We start from the raw sequence: 6,000 nt of genomic DNA on the forward strand, positions 1-6,000 counted from the left end.
TGGTGCTATAAACAGATAGCACTGTGGAGAATAGGCACCATAGGAAGTACCACCCAAGAGAGCCAGTGTGACAGTACTTTGCAGCCCACTGATTGGCCAACCACCCTATTTAACCCTGGAGAGTGGCCCAGAAAGTTGTCTAGGCAATGATACAGACTTTGGGTCTGCTGTGATTCCACACCTCACTGCCTGATGTTTGACTCTAGCCAGGTATTACCACTGGTCTCTGACTCTGACCCTTAGTCCTGCCTCCTGATTACAGCCTGGTACAATCTCTGGTCTCTGATGCTGGCCTGACTTTGACACGGACTCTGGCTTATTAAACCTGCCTCTAGTAGTCTCTGACCCCTGCTCACTGACTACTGTGGACTCCAGCCCAGCTGTGACTGTTAAGCAAGACTGTCTATGCCCTAGTCCCTTACAATGTATGATCAGACTTAGAGTACCACAAACTGCCTCAGTGTTCAGCAGAGATGGAGACAGTGTATAAAGCTCCTACAGAAAGGAACAATGGTACAGAACAAAAACTGATTACCATACTAAAGAAACTGAAGTTACCAGGGGCTTTTCCTCTACCAGCCTTGAGGATAGGAAGGCTGGGGGAGACAACCAGGAGTGATTCAAAGACAATATATCTAAGGCTTGGTCTACACTAAACCCCCAAATCGAACTAAGGTACGCAACTTCAGCTACGTGAATAACGTAGCTGAAGTTCGAAGTACCTTAGTTCGAACTTACCTCGGTCCACACGCGGCAGGCAGGCTCCCCCGTCGACTCCGCGGTACTCCTCTCGTCTAGCTGGAGTACCACAGTCGACGGCGAGCACTTCCTGGTTCGACTTATCGCGTCCAGACAAGACGCGATAAGTCGAACCCAGAACTTCGATTGCCAGCCGCTGAACTAGCGGCTGGGTGCAGACATACCCTTTTACATCAAACAAGATTTTATTTGAGCTACTGTCAGACTGTGCTGTTGCCTCAGTTTTCCCTTCTTGTCTTCTCAAAAGCTGTCCCCAGAGGCTTGCAAGTCAAACACCACCACTCTTTGGGGCCTTGTTTACTAAAGCAACATCACAGTTTGAGCATATGATTAAATCAAAACATGTCTTTCCCCACAGTTTATACATTCCTTCGGTGGGCTCGCTATTTCTTTCCCAAAAATCAGATCCTGCTGCCTAGTGTTTCCTAAAGTCTTTCTCTAAGGCTTCTATTCCTATTTCTCACTGCAGGTACTAGCTTTAGGGCCTTTTCATTTACCTGGTATTGAAAGTCCCAAGCTGAGAAACCTAGAAGAAGGAATCATCCCTAATCAATGGCTCTCAAATCCATGGATCACCTGTGGTCTGCAAAGGTTGGAGGTCATGCTAGATTATCTAATGCTCCCTTCTGTCCTTGAAAGCTATGAAAATACTGACTGGTCACATGGTGCTGGCTCCTCCTCCTTGTTTCCAGCTGCTTCATCACATGAATAGACAGCACAGAATACTTGAGGCACTTTCCTACTATTACTTTTCCATGTAACCAATTGCTGTTCATAAATCATCAAGAATCATAAATATGGGAGGAGGTGTTCTCTGAGATAATGAAAGGGAAGAGAGGTGTCCAGAAGACAACCTCTCTTTTAAGTTGAGGTCCACACTATGAAACATTTGGAGAATTCCTGGCCTAGATAATTTTTTTAAATCTAATATTTTCAATCCCTCCTCCCCACTGAAGAAATGGGTCTTCAAGAGGGCTCTAAATGAGGAAAAGCGGTGGCCTGGCGCACGGGGAATGAGAGTCATTCCACAGAAGACTGTACAAAGACTGTCATGTAAAAAGAAGCCAAAGGGCTTGTTGAGGTTGGTATCCTTGTTCAGAGTGAAAAATGACCAGAGGGAACATCATAGGAAAGGAGAGCCAAGATGTTATGCAGGGCCTTGAAGGCAAGGATGTTTAAGGACTTGATATTGTTAGAATAATCCAAAGATGGGAGTGCTGTGGTCTGACTGGTAGACAAGGAATGTAATGTTTTTGACGGATTGAGAGGAAGCAATAAGGGCCTAAGGGAGACTGGAGAGAAGGAGGCTACAGTAGACAAGACTAGAGATGACCAGGCAGTAGAGAAGTGCTTCAGTCAATAGGAGGGAAAGGAAGGGTCAGTTTTTCGAAATGTGGAGGAAAAAGTGACAAGAGTTAGTGACAGGCTAGATGTGTGGGGAGCTGTGATGCGGTGCTCAGGGCACATCTCACCTGAAGGGTTAAGGTTGCTTGGAAGGGGCAAATTAACCTAGTAGGCCATGCCGGGGGGAGAATTAGGATCGCTGTACAAACCCTAATGGAAGATAAAGCTCAGCTGAGCAGATGTAGGCTGGGCTGGTACAAAGCTAGGAAGCTGAGAACAGAAGGCCTGTAGTCACTCCCTGTGCTTAGAGAGGGAAAGGAAAAAAACAGGAGGCAAATAGAAGCCCTGGGATCCTGGCCCTGAGGGAAGGGTATACCCAGAGGAGGGTGAAGAAGGAGCCTGATACAGACAAAGTACAAAGCAGTCCTGGGAAAAGCAGTGAGGTTTGTGACAGTGCAGACCTTGACTGCAGGTTGTAGGGTCCCTGGGCTGGAATCCAGAGTAGTGGGCAGGTGGGCCCACCTGGGTTCCCTTACCATCCCCCGGGTAAATGGCACAGTCAGGGCATTGAATAGGAAAGCTACCTGAGAGAGAGACTTTGATTACTCCCCTTTGAAAGAGGAAAACACATAGTGATCTGGCTGGAGGGCCAAGCCACAAAGAGTGAACACTCTGAGTTGCATAGAGAGGCTGTGGGGCATACAAATGAGTGACGGAAGGGAGTGTCAAACCTGGAAGGAGCTAATTCCCAGAGCAGCCAGGAGGGGGCACCCCAGCAGTGAATGACTCCTGTGACAGGAGCCTACATTATTTGCTTTTAAATAAAGCTGAAAGTTCAGGAATGACAGAATATGCAGATTGAGTCTATTAAATATTTTTGCTGCATAGCTGCTAATTACAGTGCATGTCGGGCCTCTACTTATTCCTGAGGTCACAGAGAGAACGAAATCCACGTCACTTTCCTCTTCAGAGTCACCCTAAGGGATAATTAATCTGTGCAGGATCTGCACACTTTAGCAGAATGCCCTTTTCAGTCCATTGTTTGCCATTTGCATTTTTGAAGGGCATTTTGGGCAGACTGACATCACCATGCTGAAATAATTGTGTTTTGCTTTTGGTAATGCAGCCTGCATTTCTGTTCATTTGCAATTGGGGCTTTTTTTTCTCCCCTCTGAATATCATTTCTATTTCCTGCTGGCACATTAGTGCTGGATTGTGTGAGAAGTGGTGATTTTCTAACTTCAATGGCTTTTTCAATTCTTTTAACTAACTCAGCAGTCCTATCAAGAGTTGAATCATCCTCCAGCTGCAGGAGTTCTCTTGCAATTATTTCTCTAATTCATTCTGGTAAATGCAAGGTCAGTGGTTAATAAAGTATTTACCATCCATTATTGGTTAAGTATATGGCTCCAGACTTCACATGTTTAATGGAAAACAGCCTGGAGGAAGTATGGGCTGCAATGGCAGCTGTATGCTGATGACAGCAAGCCTTACATATACTTCTGTTCCTGCCAGGGTGGTGAAGTGGTGTGCCCAGAGGTTGATGGATAGTGGGACATAAAGGAAGGCTGTTGTAATAATTGAGCTTACAAATTTAGCCTAATGATGAGCTAAATGTAAGAAGTGAGTGAAAGTTCGTAAAATATCACTAACTTATTACAACAAATGTTGATGGGAAAAGGTACAAAAGAGAAAAATTGCATTTGTCCAAATAAAAAGGCCTACTGATAAAATTCAAGGATTGTTAAAATTGCACCAAGAAAACAAGAGAAGCATGGGACTGAAAATTAATGGACCAAACTTGGTGTGCTGGAAATTAGGCCTACTTGGAGGACAAAATAATGATGGAATGAGCTATTCCACCCATGGCTCCTTTTTGGGCTTCTTACTCCTCACTGGTGAGGCCTCAGTTGGAGTATGGTGTCCTGTTCTGGGTGCCACGCTCTAGGAAAGATGTGGACAAATAGGAGAAAATCCAGAGAAGAGCAACAAAAATGGTAACAGGTTAAGAAAACATGACCTATGAGGAAAAGTTAAAAAACTAGATATGTTTAGTCTTTGGAAAAGAAGACTGAAGGAGGCCCTGATAACATGCTTCAAATATGTTAAGGGATGTTATAGAGGACTGTTGTGATTAACTGTTTTCCAAGTCCACTTGAAGGTATGGCAAGAAGCAATGGGCTTAATCTGCAGCAAGGGAGAGTTTAGATTAGTTATTAGGAAAGCTTTCTAATAGTTAAGGGTAGTTAAGTTCTGGAACAGGCTTCCAAGGCAGATTGTGGAATCCCTGTTGTTGGAGGTTTTTAAGAGCAGGTTGGACAAACACCTGTCAGGGATGGTCTAGATTTACTTGGCCCCGCCTCAGAGCAAGGGGCTGGACTTGATAACCTTTTGAGGTCCTTCCCAGCCCTACATTTCTATGAAACGAAAAGACTTTGAAGGAAAAAAATCAAGTAGAAGAAACTGGGCCTTCATTGTCCTGATCCCAAGAGATGTTCTGAGCGGAAGAGAGAGAGGAACCTGGATGATATTGTCACCTCCACCCGACCAGCCTCAGCTAAATCCCAGACACCATCTGGGTTGTGAGATTTTGTCACACACACACACATCCCCCTTTGTATGTCCTTTCCCCCTCACCCCAGCTTTCTTTCTTTCTTTTCCTATCTCTCTCCTTTTGCCTTTTGTTTAGTCAGCCAAGACTATACTCCAACGATGAGGCTGCAAATGAGAGCCAACCAGTGTTTAATTTGTAATAAAAGAGGTGCTGGGGGGCAAGCAATATTTTTACTTTTTATTTTTACATAACTCAGGCAGCAAGCCCAGAGGTGCTGGGGCTATGAATTGGCAAGCCCTGGCACAAATTAAGCATTGGAGTCAACACCAGAGGCAGAAGCTCCATGTTGTTTCTTTGCTGGTCTTTTCTCTCTCCTCTTGTGTGTGTTTGTCTGGTTTTGTCTTTTAGGAAATGGAATTGGAGTTTTGCAATAACAGCTCCAGCCAATTCTTCTCTCTTCCCCCAAAAGAACAATTATTACCATCTAATAAGTGGTTAGGGGTGGGGGGAGGGCTCCTTTTAAAAACTCTCTCCAGCTAGAGGGAAGGAAGCAAGGAATGTTGTTAAAATGAAAGCCTTCCTTAATACTCTATATTTCAAATGCTTTAACCTTCCCCACCTTCTTTTCTGTATCTTTAATAAAAAGTTAAAAATACTTTTAATGGTGTTTGCCATGGTACTAAGCAGGCTTAGGTCTCTGTAAACCAAACCCTGACCCTGGTTTAATGCTGTTTAATGATGGACAATGAAAGGATCATATTAACACCTTTGATTCTTTTGGCCCATATATTCCATCTAATATAACTAGGCTAAGTGGCTGAGTCTTTGATTACCATATAGAGCATTTCATCTTGATAGTGTTTGGAAATTGCAGATTGTACCTAATGCAGTGGGCTACTATTATTTCTCACCAAGAACATACTAAATATGTGATCCATAATCAGTACTGGATACAAGTTGATTTTTTTAAAGAGAAGATTAATGTATTAGGCTACGAACCCTGAAATGATTTGGGCCACAGGGCCTGGAGCGACTGTCATTCTCCCCATAGTATTCCATAGCAGTAACTGTCTCTCTCAGATAGAAACTCTAGGAGTGGCTGGAGGAGTTCAAATAAATCAAAGCACAGACCAAAAACCAGAAGATAATGTTTAAAAAAATTATTTGGGCCCGTCCAATAACTTTTGGCCTTTGGGGATCTGTGATCCTATTCTGGGCTGAGATGGGAAAAGGGAAAGAGCTGATCTTAATCAACTTTCCAGATGAGGATTGCAAAGTGAGGTATTCAAAAACCCAAGAAATCTTCATAATGAGAAATATTGCATATTTATGCAGGAAGCAAG

Source organism: Terrapene carolina, unplaced genomic scaffold (assembly GCF_002925995.2).
Source record: "Terrapene carolina triunguis isolate 2854851 unplaced genomic scaffold, T_m_triunguis-2.0 Scaffold66, whole genome shotgun sequence".
NCBI lineage: Eukaryota > Metazoa > Chordata > Testudines > Emydidae > Terrapene > Terrapene triunguis.